General features: G+C 38.8%; 1 long non-coding RNA gene across 1 annotated transcript; it reads right to left on the bottom strand.

Annotated features, from left to right (window-relative positions):
- Nucleotides 1-7156: 7156 nt before the first annotated feature.
- LOC121397708 lies at nt 7157-9216 on the bottom strand. The gene is made up of 3 exons (XR_005963849.1): nt 9135-9216; nt 8461-8519; nt 7157-7691 (listed from the first exon to the last, which is right to left on the bottom strand). It is a non-coding gene; the product is annotated as an uncharacterized LOC121397708 (long non-coding RNA).
- Between the last annotated feature and the right edge of the window lie 7913 nt (nt 9217-17129).

Genomic DNA, 17129 nt, shown 5'->3' with positions numbered 1-17129 from the left:
AATTGTGGAAGATGTAGAGGAATTTAGGGAGAAATATCATTTTTAGAAGATTAGCCCACACTTTTAGCTTATCTTTCATATTGGAGAGAATCGGTTCAAGATTAGAGGGTATAAAAGCATCTAGATTTCTATGTATCACAATGCCAAGGTATATAAAGGAATCCACCCAGACCAGAGGGGTGGGAGGAAATAGGTCGGGATTAATGTTGGTGTCAATAGCGAGTATGCTTGATTTTCCCCAATTGATTTTAAGTCCTGAAAAACGCCCAAAGTGGTCCACTATATCCAGGACAGCCTGCAGGGAGTTGCCTGGGTTATCCAGATACAACAGTATGTCATCTGCATATAGAGAGATGCGTTCTTCCACTCTCCCCAGGCGGAGACCTGTGATATTATTTGCTTGGCGGACCAGGATTGCCAGAGGCTCCACTGCCAGGGCAAAAAGGAATGGTGATAATGGGCATCCCTGTCGGGTGCCCCTATGTAGGTTGAGTGCAGCTGATAGATAGCCATTAGCGTTGACTTTCGCTATCGGCTGTTTGTATAATAGTCGCACCCATCCAATGAATTGGTCCCCCAAGCCAAATCTCCTCAGGATTTCCAAAAGGTATGGCCATTCTATAGAGTCAAACGCTTTAGCCGCATCCAAGGATACTACCACTCGTGAGCCCTGGTTACTATGAGTTGCATGCAAATTTGTAAATAGTCTTCGAACATTCACATCGGTAGATCTATTAGGCATAAATCCAGTTTGGTCTGGTTCAACTATTTCCTGTATAGCTTGCTTAAGTCTGTTGGCCAGGACCTTAGCAAATACCTTGGCATCTGTGTTTAGGAGGGAGATAGGTCAATACAATCCACAGTCAAGGGGATCCTTCCCTTCTTTCGGAATAACCACGATCATAGCCTCATTGAAGGAGGGAGGGAGGTGGTCTTCCTCAGTGGCATGTATTATAGTCTTGTGTAGCCAGGGTGAGAGGATCTCACTGGAGGCTTTGTACCAGTCCGCCGGAAGGCCATCGGGACCAGGCGTTTTGTTAGATTGAAGGTAGGCTATTGCGTCTTGCACTTCTACTAAAGTAATAGGGGCATTAAGGAGGGCATTTGTATGTGACGATAGTTGAGGAAATTGGATATCATCAAGATAATTTGTTAATTGTTCTGATGAGTAGTTGACTTTTGTGGCGTACAGAGTTTGGTAGTAAGTTGCAAAAGCATCGGCTATCTGAGAGGGGTTTGTTACTATGTTACCTGAGGGGGAGTTAATTCTGGGGATAGTGTTGGATGGACTTTGGGATTTAGAGAGGTATGCTAGGATTTTCCCATTTTTCTCCCCTTTATCGAATGTTCTTTGGGAGGCATAGAGCAACTTTTTTGCGTCAATTTAACTCTAGCTTCTTCTAGCGCTATTTGTGCTGCCTTAAAGGTGTGGAGTGTATCTGGTCCTACATTTTGGATATAGTTTTCCTCTGCCTCAATTAGCGTCTTCTGTTTTTCTTCTAGTGCTTGAGTAGCTTCCTTCCTAGCTCCTTTGATTGCTGAGGTAAGTGCACCCCTCAGCGTGGCTTTACCTGCCTCCCACACAGTCCCCATGCTTGCCGTTCCAGGATTAAGACCCCAATATTCTATAAGGGCTGCCTCATTTGCTTCCTTTATATTAGGTTGTGTTAACCAAATTGGGCTAAGACGCCAGAGACGTTCTCTGGGTCCTGGAATAAGGTCCAGTTTTACCAACAAGGGGGAATGATCAGATACCGCTCTAGGTAAGTATTCTACCGAGTTCACCCAGGGTAACACTTCCGCAGACGCTAGAGCAAGGTCAATACGGGATAGGGTGTTATAGGTAGCTGAGAAGCAGGAAAATTCACTTGTATCAGGATTTCTCCAGCGCCAGAGATCAGTAAGATTCATGGCCTGTGTCCAGAGAGAAAGTCTAGAGGTTGTTTGGGGGCTTGGGGTTAACCTGTCTAGCGAGGGGTTCAATAATGCATTGAAATCTCCCATTAAAAGCAATGGTGCTGATGGAAAATTTGCTAGTTTGCTCATTATATTATCCAATAACGTGCTTTCAAAGGGGGGGGGGGGGCATATACACATTAGCTATGGTTAACAGTTGATTGGATATAGTACACCCCAGAAGTACATATCGTCCATAGTGATCAGTAGCGATATCTAGCAATTCGAATTGTATACCTTTGCGAACCAGAATGGAGGTACCCCTGGCATGAGTAGAAAAGGTAGCATGATATGTGTGTGCGACCCACGGCTTCTTAAGCGCCATTAATCTCTGGCCCACTAGGTGTGTTTCCTGTAGGAGAAGAACATCTGGTACATGCTTCTTGACATAGTCAAACATTAAGGCCCTTTTGAACTTAGAATTCAGCCCCCTGACATTCCAGGAAAGAAACTTAAGTGGACCCCCCCATGTCTAACAGTTGTGAATTCTATTGTACAGGCAAGCTGGCTTAAAATATACATTGCAGTACTATTCGTCATATATCGAAGCAAGAACCATATCAACCAAGAATTATCAACATAATAACAACATCCCATAAAACCCTTCCCTCCCAACCTGACCCAGGAACTTGGCAGGTATTGTTCCCAAAACATTGTAACCGGGGGAGTGGTCACCCAAGGATAGGTAACTTTTAACCGAGATAGACAGGGATAAGGTTTGAGTCTCCGTGATACCTGAAAAAAAACAGCCAAAAAAGGTTGATCCTTAGTTTTGCTCCAGCAGTAAGGGTTAGGTCGAATAGCAGAATAATTTGTGAAAAGAGTCACTTGTAGCTGAATGTCTCTTTAGTAGTGACACCCCTCTGAAGTTCCAGGAGTATAACAAAAGGTAGCCTTCCATAACAACCCCATATTGCTGGCCTCTAGCGCCCCCACCCCTATATGGGAAACATCCATATGCCTCTGGATATTAAATATAGGTGGACGCTGACAACAGTCCTTTCTTGCCAGAAGGGGTGGGCTTTAAGACATAAGCAGAAAGCAGTAGCGTCAAAGTACTCGAAATAACGGTGCTGATGTAATTGAGTAGGGGACGCAGGGCCTGGAAAAGTGCCAATTAGTGTCATTTGCTGTGTGTATGGTTCCCCTACTTAGAAACCCAAGAGGGTTCTGAGTTGATCCATCAATGTGGATTCCCTTTTCACAGCAGTGAGAGAGGCACCATTGACAGTCTAGTTGTTGTAGGCATAGGTTCCCCACCAAATGTGTATTCTATGGTGCCTGGCTAGGTCAAAGAGTGTAAATAAGAATGGTCTCACCTGCTGCAGCATGTGTGTTTGTCACCATCTTAGTTGGGGCGATTAGGGCTGCCTCTGGGGGATGGATTACCCCGAGCATCCAGCCAATCATTTACTTCTTGAGCCGAGGTAAAGAACATGGCTCTGTCACCCGCTTGAACCCTCAGCTTGGCAGGATAAAGCATTCCATATTTCAAATTAGCCTCCCGCAGACGTCGCTTGGCCGCCATGAAGGTGCCCCGTTGCCTCTGAAGTTCTGCCGAGTAATCTGGGAAGATAGATACCTTTTTCCCTTCCACCATGATGTCTGGGCTTTGTCTGGTAGCCTGTAGAATGGCATCCCGGTCTCTGAAGTTCAGCAGTCTAATTAGGAAGGGTCTGGGTGGTGCCCCTGGGGGAGGACTGCGGCCTGGCACACGATGGGCTCGTTCGACCGCATAGAAGGATGAGAAGATGGCCGTGGGGACAACCTCCTTCAACCATTTTTCCGCAAATGCTATTGGATCCTTCCCTTCTGCTCTTTCAGGGAGTCCCACAACACGGACATTATTGCGTCGCTGCCGGTTCTCATAGTCATCCAGCTTATCGGTGCAGGCTTTGAGTTTCGTTTGAGAATATTTGATGTGAAGAAAATAAACAATTTTACAAGAATGCTGATGTGTTATAAAGATTTATACTGGTATAAGTGCAGTATTATTGTTACATATTTGTAAAGTCTTTTTTTTCTTGCTTCAAAATAAAAATTATAAGTTACAAAAAAAAAAAAAAAGATTGCTGCTTATGGATGATCTGGAAGAAAAACACTATGCCTAAATTCACTTCTTCATATAATTTAAATAAAGAAAGCATATTTTTTGACAATTGAAACTTTAAAGCAGATAGATATTGATCACAGGTGACACTCGTGACATTGCAAAATACAGAGTCCTGTGCATAGACTCACAAAATGTGTCTTTATGTCTATTACAAAAAGTAAGCATTGAAATCTTGAGTTAGAATAATGCACTGGAACCAGAGCTTAGATGGCCTTATATGAAAATGCTTAGGCAGGTTGTATGAAACAGCTTCAATCTTCAGCATTTATAGCCCTTAAACAAGATGTTAATTTGGGTAAAAATTTGCTAGTTGTGGCCAGTACCTCTTTCTATCTATTTCCTTCTTTGTTGTAGTAAAGATTCCTCCCTTCCTAGGATTTCATTATAAGCAGTAGCTGTGTGTGTGTGTGGATCTGTGATGAGCCTACACACATAGATGTATGTACATATGTAATATTCATTTAAAATAGTCAAAAGAAACAGAATTTCAATATTCTGTCTGACTGTCTATCTATCTACAGTATCTATGTATCTATCTACCTGTAAATAGATATAGATAGATAGATAGATAGATAGATAGAGCACAGTAAAAATAAACATGGGAAATCTGCAAACAACACAACTAAAGGTACATAGGTTGTTGAAGCAAGGGGAAATCAGACTTCCCTGCAAGCAAAAAAGTGCTTGAAATTCTCTTGGCATTGGGGACTGCTGGAATTCCTGCAGGTAAAGCATATGCACCACATAATAGCGTTAAATTGAAGAAGGCATATTGGCAACATGAGATTCAGGTGTTGTACCCAAGGTGATTCCCAAAGTTTCCCACTGGCAATTTATTTATGAGCAGTTTGCTGCTCATGGGGGATCATGGGCAACACCATGTACCATGTACTATCACACTAAGATGCTTCTATTTAATTGGGTTGTTTAGTAGCAGTTGTTAGCATGCACTCTTGGGGTCATTTTGTAGGCACTGTTAAATAAGAAGCCTGAGAGACAGCTGGAGTGATTTACTATTTTGTGAAACAAGGGGATCCCTGCTAGCTCTGGGTTTCACCAGGGCACTGTTAGTGCACCAGAACTTTCTCTTGTGAGACTGACATGGAACCTGCACACTACAGTCTCAGACCAGAGAAGATGAAGTACAGATAAAGAAGAGTCATAATCAGGGTAAAGGTAAGAACAGGCAGCTAGAATGATGGTCATTAAACATGTAGAAGCCAGGAACTGGATACACATGCAGAGATCAGGCTTGGGTGAGACCTGAGAACCAGATGCCAGCTTGGTAATGGATTTTTAAGCTTAAAAGCTGAAAAGGAAACCAAAGTGGCCACTAAGAAATAATGACTTGGGCTTTTTTTAGATATAATACTGAATATAAATTGTATTTTATCCCACTCAAGGGAGTAGAATCTTGCGAGGAAGCAAGCTTAACACTATTCCTAATATAAATGATTTTATACTATGAAAAAAATTATTTTCACAATGTCTGCTCCATCTGTATGCACTGGGTGTGCCTTACATCCAGACATGTTGGCATACACTTAGGGGCACATTTACTTAGCTCGAGTGAAGGAATAGAATAAAAAATACTTCGAATTTCAAATGTTTTTTTTAGCTACTTCGACCATCGAATTGGCTACTTCGACCTTTGACTACGACTTCGAATCAAATGATTAGAACTAAAAATCATTTGACTATTCGACCATTTGATAGTCGAAGTACTGTCTCTTTAGAAAAAACTTCGACCTCCTACTTCGCCACCTAAAACCTACCGAGCATCAATGTTAGCCTATGGGGACGGTCCCCATAGGCTTTCTAGCAAATTTCTGATTGAAGGAATTTCATTCGATCGATGGATAAAAATCCTTTGAATCGTTCGATCGAACGATTAATCCTTCGATCGTTCGATTGAACGAATAGCGCTAAATCCTTCGACTTTGATATTCGAAGTTGAAGGATTTAACTTCGACATTCGAATATCGAGGGTTAATTAACCCTCAATATTCGACCCTAAGTAAATGTGCCCCTTAAATCATTAAATATTATCTTACACCATTAATTAAAAATGTTGCAGCTGTTTATGAGTTTTATTCTGGCAGAAAAATGTTACAGTTATTTTTGCAGATGTGTAAATAACAGATCCTTCCATTGGTACTTTCTAGATACTTTTATAGATCAGAACATTAGGCACACCTCATTATTTGGTCTGACCATGACAACGTGACATGAGCCTGTGCTTTGGAATCAAAAGCAGTTGGAGATCAGAAACAATTACTTGCTTAAAATGATAATAGGAAGACATTTGTTCAAAGCAGGCATATTTAGGATACTAAATATTTAACTATTGTCCTTGGCAGTCATTCAGGCTTTTTAACTGCAAGAATGCAAGCGACTTTAGATTCAGAAACCTCTCAGTTAGTGTGAAGGGTCAGTTTTCAGTACAACATTTTACATATTATAAAATCCATGGAGAGCAGCCAATATGGAAACATGTTTGTTCTCAGGGAAGATGTATAAGTTCTCAAATATTATTTTGGTCTGGAGTGACCTATGATGTATCTCTGCAATATCTACGTTAATCTATGTTAACAAAATCCAGCTCTAGAAATCATTGACTCTTAGGGGCCAAGTTACAAATGCTTATATTTGTTTTTACTTTTCCCTGAATCATAAATTGTGGTTTATACTAATTACTGTGATTAACGGAATACCAGTAATTTAGTAAACAAAAAAAACTATAAAAAAACACTAATATTAAACTGTCAAAATCATGTTGATGTCCCTATCCAATTGTAAAATCTTCTCTATGTCAAGCCTATAAAGGTTTTGGATTTTTCTCATTTGTATTTGCATGAAAAAGTTGATGATTTTAATGATTAGCATCCAGATTAGTTCTGCCTTTTTATAAATGATGACATTCTAGGTTTCAGATAAAGTTCTTTTTTCTGTGGTTCTAAAACCACTAAAATCATAATGTTGATAAATGGGCCTCTAAGGAGCACTTTTGTAACATTCTAAAGCCAATTTTAATAAAGATGAGACTTTTACAATCTAATTCTTGAAGATAACATATTTTGAGGGTTGCAGTGCTTTATGTTTGGCTACTCAAAAATGCAAGAGAATCATCCAGTGAGGCTTGCTCCTGATCTTTGTAAATCAGAGGGTCTCAAATGGGGCATCCAGTTTACTGTGGGGGAACATATCATACCATTTCCCCCATTGTAATGAATAGAGGTCCTCCAAAATAAGCTGCACTGATAAGATATATTGCACCATTAGCACCTGCTTCAATGTAATAATATTTCTCTGCTCCAAATAAAGATAATATGAACCCACACGGGGGCGTGGTTAACCGCCGAGCATGGCAGTCGCATAAGACCGGAGCTCCGCTACACAAACCCGGTGTCACGCCTGCTGTGGATTGGAATCATGGGCAAACATGGTAAAACTAAAGAATATGATGGTGAGGAATGCAGGAGCGTTAAAGCGAAAGACTCACAGCGCTTATTGAAACAGTTCTTCACATCGACAGACTCTGAACAGTGTCGTCAGGGATCCAAGATGGCGCCACGGCGTGCTAGAAGTCCCGCTGATGAGTCCGACAGCGAATCTGTAAGTTCTGAACAGATTACAATTGCGCATTTAAAATCCCTTCCTACTAAAACGGACTTAGCTGACATGATTACACAGTTTAAAAGCACGTTGAAGGAGGAAATAGCTGGCATAAAAACGGAGATGGCCTCTCTACACTCACGTGTTCTAGAAATTGAAACTAGAAATGACTGTGTGGAAACTACGGTGGAGGCCCTGACTGCTGCTAATACGCATTACACAAAAGTCATTGCCACGATGCAGAGGAGATTGGATGATTTGGACAATAGAGGGAGACGCAATAATCTCCGTCTCAGGGGAATCCCGGAACAGCCTGAAGGGGAAAACCTTATGGACATTGTGTCGCAACTATTTCGGCAAGTGCTAGACAAGCCAACTTCATTTGATATTGATTTGGAAAGAGCACACAGAGCACTCAAACCCAGGGGTACCCCCAAGGATAAACCCAGAGATGTTATCTGTTGTATTACCAGATTTGGTCTGAAGGAGGAAATTCTAGCTAAAGCTAGGAAATTGAGATCCGTTTCCTTCATGAACTCGGAGGTTATTATCCTACAGGACCTCTCCTGGTACACATTACAGCAACGCAGATCTATACAACCACTCCTTCTGAAGCTGAAAGACAAGGGGCTTCTATATCGCTGGACGTATCCCTTTGGTGTACAAGTATCCAAGGAAGGAAGAACGGCATCGCTCTCAAATCCTGATGACGTATCCCAATTTTGCAAAATATGTGGCATTGAGGAACCAGACCTGTCAGAATGGGAAAAACTTACATTGGCTCCTGCTATCCCGGAACTGCCCGATAAAGAAAGCTGGACTGACGTATCCACACCTAAAAGTAAGAAGAAAAAGAACAAAATGACACCAGAAAAGTGCCACAAACCGGACGGCTGACAAGAACAATGGACATTCTCTATTCTCATCCACCCTAACCAGGGTTATGGTATTTTTTTTCTCATGTCCTTATTTATTTTAATTTTTTTTTTTTTCTGAGAAGTTCCTTATTGTTCAGGTGACTGCTATGATATGTGAGTGATTCTACTCAACGTTGAAATTCTTTTACAGTTTTTGTAGCATATTATGGAGACCTGCTTTAGTCATAATCTAGTAGTTCACGTTAGGCCATACTTATACTTTTTATTGATTTGTACACCGGGTGTGGCGACAGCGAGCCCACACAGCCATGGTTATGGTGATTACCACCCCCCCAGGGGTTTCCGACAGACCTTTTCTGTCGATTCCTAGCCACTCATGTAGAGGGCTCCTATTACCCCAATACTATTTTGATTTGTTTACGTTAACTAAGTTTAATAGATGTTTATTTTTCGGTTCTACTACCATTGTACCAAGCAGTGCTGCAACGACTAATTTGGTTTTTGACTACTTTCAGACCATACTTTTTGCTAGATTGCGGAAATTTTTTGCACATGCTAAGTCTCATACTTACCTGATTAACAATGGCTGAAGTCAATGTAATATCCTTGAATATCAATGGGCTGAACATTCCTGAAAAAAGGAGTAAACTGTTTAGGGAAATGTATAAGCAAAAAGCACACATATTAATGTTACAAGAAACCCACCTTAGAGGACAAGATAATGTACTAGAGAAGTTTAGTAATTACTCTCAATGGTTTTTAAGCAACAATCCCGATACTAAAACTAAAGGTGTGGCGATAGGTATACATAAGCATATTACCTACCACAGTTCTGCTACTATTAAAGATGAGGAAGGTCGGTATGTATTTACTAAGGGCACTTTATTCAATACCAAATGCACATTAGGAAGTGTCTACCTTCCTAATACACACCAGGCTGATTATTTACTCAAATTGCTACGGACTTTAGAAGCCTTTGCTGAAGGCCTAATTTTGATAGGAGGTGACCTGAACATGGTCTTGAATCCTTTATTGGATAATTCAAAAGGCATCTCGCCATTACCGTTTGCTACTTTGAACAAGGTGAAGAGAACTCTCAGTCGTGCTAGACTAGTAGATACGTGGAGATGCTTTCATGAAAATGAAAAAGATTATACTTTTTTCTCTAATGCTAGACAAACTTATTCTAGGATAGACTATATTCTGATGTCACAACAGTATCTTGATTGGATTTCCTTCTCAAAAATACATAATATTATTTGGTCTGACCATGCCGCAGTACAATTAAAATTGCGGATACCCCACAAACCATGTACTCCTTGGAGGTGGAAATTGAATGAATCACTACTGGATGATATAGATTGTATTACGGAACTCCAAGATACTTTATCAACTTATAGAGAAGCCCTACAGACTGATCCAGCATCATTACATTCCAAATGGCAGGCATTAAAGTGCTTGGCAAGGGGAATTTTGATTAAACATGGGTCCAGGTTGAAAAAGGCTAGACAGGAGCAGACACAAAAATTGATGGATCAGATTTTACATTTGGAGGAGAAACACAAAATTACCCAATCTACTGATTTACTGCACCAACTGACATTGGCTAGATTAGAATTACATAAATTACTTAATGATCAAATCAAACATGTCCTATCTAGAGTTAGACAAAAATACTTTGAACATGGCAATAAAACGGGTAGACTATTGGCTAAAGCACTAAAAAGTAAACAAATTCAGGCCAACGTTAGACAGATTAGAGACTCGGCAGGGAATTTACAATGGACCCCCAACAAAATAGCAGAAACTTTCAAAGAGTATTATGAGCGCCTGTATAATCTCAACACACTCTCAGTAAAAGGGAAAGCTACCCTGAGAGAAGCGATTAAAATTTATTTGGATTCGAATGCACTCCCTCGCATACCCGACAAATATAGACAAACCCTTGCAGATCTTATTACGGGACCTGAGATACAGGACGCTATTAAAAAACTGAAACTAAACAAAGCACCTGGTCCAGACGGCTATACTGCTAAATTTTATAAATTATGTGAGTCAAATATTATACCGGTCTTACTCCCTTTTTTTAATGCTGTATCCAAGGAATCTCCATTGAACTCCGACTTTTTGTTAGCCCATATATCGCTTATTCCAAAACCGAATAAAGACCACACAGTTTGTGGAAATTATAGGCCAATTTCACTTTTAAATTTAGATCTCAAAATTTTTACTAAAATTTTAGCACAGCGATTGAAACCGATTCTACCACACTGCGTACACAGAGATCAAGTGGGTTTCGTACAAGGGAGAGAGGCGAAAGAAAATACAATTAGGGTAATTAATGGAATGATTTGGAACAGCATTAAGAAAACACCATCCTTATTGCTCTCTACAGATGCGGAGAAGGCGTTTGACCGAGTTGGTTGGGACTTTTTAGAACTAGCATTGGAGACACTGGAATTGCCTAAATTATTTATAGACAAAATTATGTCTCTTTACACTATACCCTCAGCACAGGTTAGGGTTAATGGAATTTTGTCAGCACCCTTCAATATCCGCAATGGTACCCGCCAAGGCTGCCCACTGTCCCCATTGCTTTATGTGATCTGTATGGAGTACTTATTAGTGGCACTACGAAAAAATGTAGATATCTCGGGTTTGCAATCTCCTCTTCAGCATCATAAAGCAGCGGTTTTTGCTGATGACTTGTTGTTATTGGTTTCTAATCCAGTTGTTTCCTTACCTAATATTTTAAAGGAGCTTCATTTATATGGGAGGTTATCAAATTACAAAATCAATATGGGGAAATCGGAAGCTTTATCGATAAATCTCACCCCAGCCCTTCAAAAACAACTTCGAGATTCCTTTCCGTTCAAATGGCAAGACAAAATGATTAAATATCTAGGAGTATATATTTCAGCGGACCCTAAAGATCTTTTTGACTTGAATTATGTACCACTTCTCAAAGAAACTAAACTTACTCTTATGCGATGGGGGAAGAAAAATCTTACTTGGAAGGGCAGAATTAATAGTATTAAAATGAGTGTTCTACCCAAATTTATCTATTTGTTTTCAACTCTTCCTATTGCAGTTTCTAAAACATTTTTTAAAGATTTGAATAGTATGATATTTTCTTATATTTGGCAATCCAATAGGGGGAGACTGAACAGGAAAACCCTCTACCAACCTAAACGGAAGGGAGGTCTTGCTGTTCCAGATTTTGAATCCTACTATCAGGCAGTGATCCTCTCTCTAATATTGGAATATACTAAAACAGATTCGCCGATTCAATGGCGTACCATAGACAATATATGGACAGGTCGTACCTTGGCTAGCCTACCATGGATAAATAAGGATCACATAGTTCCAGCGGCAAAGACGCAAGTTTTTCTTAATAACAGTTTAACAGTTTGGCATAGGCTTAATAGTAAGTACCAGCTAGCACCCTACCCTTCCCCTCTGATGCCTTTATCTAATAATGTGGAGTTTCCGCCTGGTTGTTTGGATGCAGGCTATGATACTGCTTTTGGCATGTCTAACCCTCTGGTTAAACATCTCATGTGCCTCCTAGGTCCAGGTGAAGGAATAAAAGATAACTGGCACAAGAGAGATGATTGGAGATGTTACCAAGTAAAACATTTTCTACAATCGCTTCAATCTAAAGGGTCTTTAATTAGGCCTTTAACTGATTTTGAGCAATTATGCATAATTTCAACCCCCCTGAAACATGGGCTATCATTATTGTATCGATTGATTCTTAATAGGAAATACCCAGGTTACCCTGTTTTTACCAAAAAATGGGAGGAAGACCTTCATATTACACTGACTGATGGTGAATGGGATAGAATTATTTTGAATGTCAATAAATGCTCCATTAGTAATAGACTGCAAGAATCCTCTTATAAACTATTATCCAGATGGTATAGGACACCAGTAGCTCTTAAAAAAATGGGCTTGATAGACAATGATTTATGCTGGAGGTGTAAGGTAGAACCTGGTACACTGGAACACTTATGGTTCAAATGTTCTTTACTACATTCATACTGGCATACTGTATTTGCGGTTAGTTCTAGCATTATTGGGGAACCGGTTAACTGGGATGCTCCAGCTATCCTACTTTTTCACAATTTTGAACCTGTGAACTCTTCCAAACGAGATTTATTGAGACAATTATTAATAGCAGCCAAATCTCAAATACCCTTGTTATGGCGGACTACCACTCTTCCTTGTAAAGATAAATGGTTCCAAATAGTTAATGATATCTGTCTCATGGAGGAGTTGACAGCTTCTTTGAACAATAAATATAATAATTATATGGCCATTTGGCTTCCTTGGAGGGAGTATATTGCGCAAATTGACTAACAAGCAATAGGCTGCCAGGAGGGATATGTCTTTTCAGTTACTTTCATTTGTTTTACAAATGTCCCAATCTACGGTATTATAACTTCCCTGTATGGATATGGCTGGATCCTACACCTATTTATGGGGGAAACAACAAAAGTTGATCTTGCTTGTTTATATGGTTCTGAAAGTGATGTCGATAAAGCAGCATTGAGGGAATGTTTGGTGAAAAATCTAGTCAAATACGTACTATCAATGGTTAGTAATTTTTTTTTTATGATTTGTTGTTATTTGTGATGTATACGAGAACACTATCTGTACACTACTTGACCGTATTTCTTGATTAATGTACTCTGTATGCTTCAAGCATGTTATTTTCTATATTTGTTCAATAAACTAACTTTGATTACAAAAAAAAATATGAACCCACACTGTTTCTTGCACCTGGCTGAGTTTATTTATTTTTTGTGTCCTTTCCTGGGTAATTGTAATTTTCAAAGGGAAATACACAGTTATTAAAATGAGTGCTGTCTTAATAAACTCCAAAGTGTATTTGTGTTTTAAAACCTTAAAAAATATATAAACATGTAAGAAATGCCATTCAATTAATAATCGATTTTAGCAAATCATCTGCACGATATTAAGAGATATTTAGTAATATATTTTGGTTACAGGCAAACTAGCATTATTTGATCATACTTGAGGAAAATCAGATCAGGAGAGACATTTAGAAAGATGCAATTAGTGATGCAATTAGTGTTTTTTTATCACAGCATTTCTGTTTATAAAGTAATTTTTATAAAGTAAAATTGATAAAAAAAATTGATAAAGTAATGTTTACAAAGTAATTTCACCTTTAAATGTCCATGCATTGTATTTAATGTAAGGGCTCATTTTACCCAGAACTTTTTATCTATTTAGGGCCACAAAGGCCTTGACCCAGGGCACCACAAATTAAGCGCATGCTGCCCAGTGGCACATACTGTACATACTTGCCTACATCCACAGCACTAGAGACTAGTAGAACAGGCAATTTTACCTGTTATTTAAATCTATGCATGCCCTGTCCCCCTGTGCTCAGGATAAAGGAACATAGGATGCGCGTGGTAGGGGCGGGATAGGGGTGACAGCCACCAGACGCCCCCAGAAGATGATGAGATCATGATTCATGATCTGGATCATGCATGCACTATAAAGCACTGACAATGAGGCACAAGTAGAACTATCAAGTGTGTGATGTGTGAACTTGTACAACACAACATGAAAGCCTAGGAATGCATTGAGGAATGCACTCTTTACACAATGAGAATTGCAACTCTTTGTCCTCAATTCCACTTAGTATTTTGAGACCATTGAGCCCAGTATTTTGTACTTTGGCCTATTTCAGTAAATGAACCTGTTTGTTGTTTATGGGGTTTGATAAAAGGCTGTGCAAGGCCTGAAACATTGTTTTTTGCAAGAGAGCTGAGCTAGGGTACCAATAAACGCTTTTTAATAATATTCCATGAATGGTGCTATGAATCTGCTTTTCGAGTATCCAAATGGGTTGTAGTGGACAACTTTGCACAAGCACCTATTACTTTCTTTTGTTTGTGGGGTTGCCACCTTTCATAACCCTATTTTGGGATTGGGGATTGGGGCAGATCGAATGTGAAATGGGGATTAAGAGCAAAGTATTTTGGCAACTCAGCTTCTGATAAATTTGTCATTTCTCCAGACCTACCTTTAGAATTATCATCTAGGCTGGGAAAATACTTTCTGGGTGGCAATCTAGGTTTTATGCATTTTTGTATTGTTATTAAAAATTGTTGCATTCATACATCACCTCCTATTCTGTGCACCTGTACTTAATCATACTGTAACAAAATGTCAACACTCATAAATATATAAATATAAATATGCAATGAAGTTGCTTGATTCACTCAGAACCACCAGTGCTATTTCCTATTAATGGGCAAACTTTGCTGTAAAGTGACCTTTGGAAAAAAAAAATAAACATTTTGTTGGCTTTAGTCAAAAAGCCAAAGAGCTTGTATGTTTTTACACACACTATACAATTACAAATTTGCCATTTATTCTTTAACACTGTAAGCAAAAAGATTTTCTTTTTTTATGAAAAAAAGTATATGTTAAGAGAACAGCTCAAATGTCTTTCTAAGAGCACTGTCACTATAAGTATGGGATTAATCACAGGAGCTGAAACACATCTTAATAGACAGACGGGGAAATTAACAAACTTTGCAACCGTATAGGTGATTACTCTTTTTGCCTTTAACTGAACCTAAATTAAGGCAAAAAGGTTTGAAGATTTTAGACTTTAGAGAAAAAATTTTTTTTTGTGTGCACAGTACTTTTTTTTATTATATTATGGGATAACTTATTTGTAAACCCATTACTCAGAAAGCTCCAAATTACAAGAAGGCTGTCTCCCATAGAGTCATATTTAACCCAATATTTTTTTAAATGATTTCCTTTCCCCCTGTAATAATAAAACAGTAGTTTGTACTTGAGGGTAACTAAGCTGCATGAATCCATCTTGGTGACAAAGCAATAAGTGGTTTTTAAAACCACAAAACTTTATTTCTCCAAAACCACAAATGCCATGGAAGTTATTAAAAAATCCTAATACAAAAAGTAAGAATGAAAATAGGTGCAGAAAAAAATCCAAAAAACACAATTTATTAGTGAGAGAACAAAAAATTTGTACCACAATTTACATTTTGATCTCTGAAAGCCTCTAAAACCACAAATAAAAAGAATGACCTTTGCAAGTAAAGAAAGGGAACATCCATGGACTTCTACATGACCTCAAAAGTAGTGATGGGCGAATTTATTTGCCAGGCGCGAATTTGTGGTGAAATGTCTCGTTTTGCCGAGGGTGAATCAATTTGCAAATTTGCCACAAAAATTTGCTAGCGTCAGAAAAGCCAGCGACAAATAAACACATGTCCATTGACTTTAATGTGTGTCAGTTGTCGCCAGCGTCGAAATTGTCGCCTGCGTCAATTTTTCACACTGGCGAATCGCGTTTCGTGAATTTTTCACTCGTTTCGTGAATTTCGCTGGAAACGGGACAAATTCGCCCATCACTGCTCCACAGGAGATTTTATGGTTTTTAGACTTGATACTGTACTATACAGAAATGTGTTCATTTGAGTTCAAAAGTACAATTTGAAAAAACAAACGTTCTACAAAATTTCATAAATCAGACCCATATAGGCCTTTTTGTGACGATTCAGGGTTTTTCCCCATTACCAAAAAAAGCATGATATATGCTTTTTTTGGCATATATCATATACATAAAAGCAAGCTTGCCCATGTGGCCCTCAACATATGGTTAGTATCCCAAGCAGCATCTAGAGTATCTAGTAGCCAATTACCAAATCAATCTAGTCTCTCTGCTTACATTAATATCAAACACATAAGTGCAGATTTATCAAGGGTCGAATTTCGAAGTTGAAAATACTTCAAAATTCGACCATCGAATTGAATTACTTCGACTTCAAATATTGAAGTCTACATTTTTTTTCATGAAATTTGGCCATTTGCGGTCGAAGTAAAATCGTTTTGAAGGATTTCAGCGATTGATCAAACGATTTTTCTTCGACTTCAAAAAACTTAGAAAACTGCTCTAGAAGGTTCCCATAGGCTAACATAGCACTTCACCAGAATTAATTTGGCGAAGTATTGAATTCAAAGTTTTTTAAAGAGACAGTACTTCGATTATCGAATGGTCGAATGTTCAAACTATTTTACTTTGAATCGAATTTGAAGTCGTAGTATCCTATTCGATGGTCGAAGTATCCAAAAAATTACTTAGAATTTCGATTTTTTTTTGCTTTGAAAATTCCCTCAAATTCACTTCCACCCTTGATAAATCTGCTCCATATTGAAAAAATGAAAAGGACCATAGTTAGTTTTTAAGTTTAGCATCTTTGAACTTTGTAATGGGGATGCTTATAAGGATTCCTGTCTATGTGCAGTCCAGGGAAATTGTAGCATATTATAAACACAGGAATCAATCGCTGGAAGATCAGAAAACTCAGAAATATGGCAATGCCATTTCACATAAGGGGCTATTTTATTTGCCCATAATTGCAAATTGCACCCAATGCATCAAAATTACAGCAATTGGATAGCAAATTGGGATTTTAAACTTCCTGTGCTCTGTGTTAAATTAATATTTGCATGGGGTTCTTTTGCTTCAAATCTTATGTGACCATTGA

Source organism: Xenopus laevis, chromosome 8S, assembly GCF_017654675.1.
Source record: "Xenopus laevis strain J_2021 chromosome 8S, Xenopus_laevis_v10.1, whole genome shotgun sequence".
Taxonomy (NCBI): Eukaryota; Metazoa; Chordata; class Amphibia; order Anura; family Pipidae; genus Xenopus; species Xenopus laevis.
This window is presented reverse-complemented; position numbering and strand designations above follow the sequence as displayed.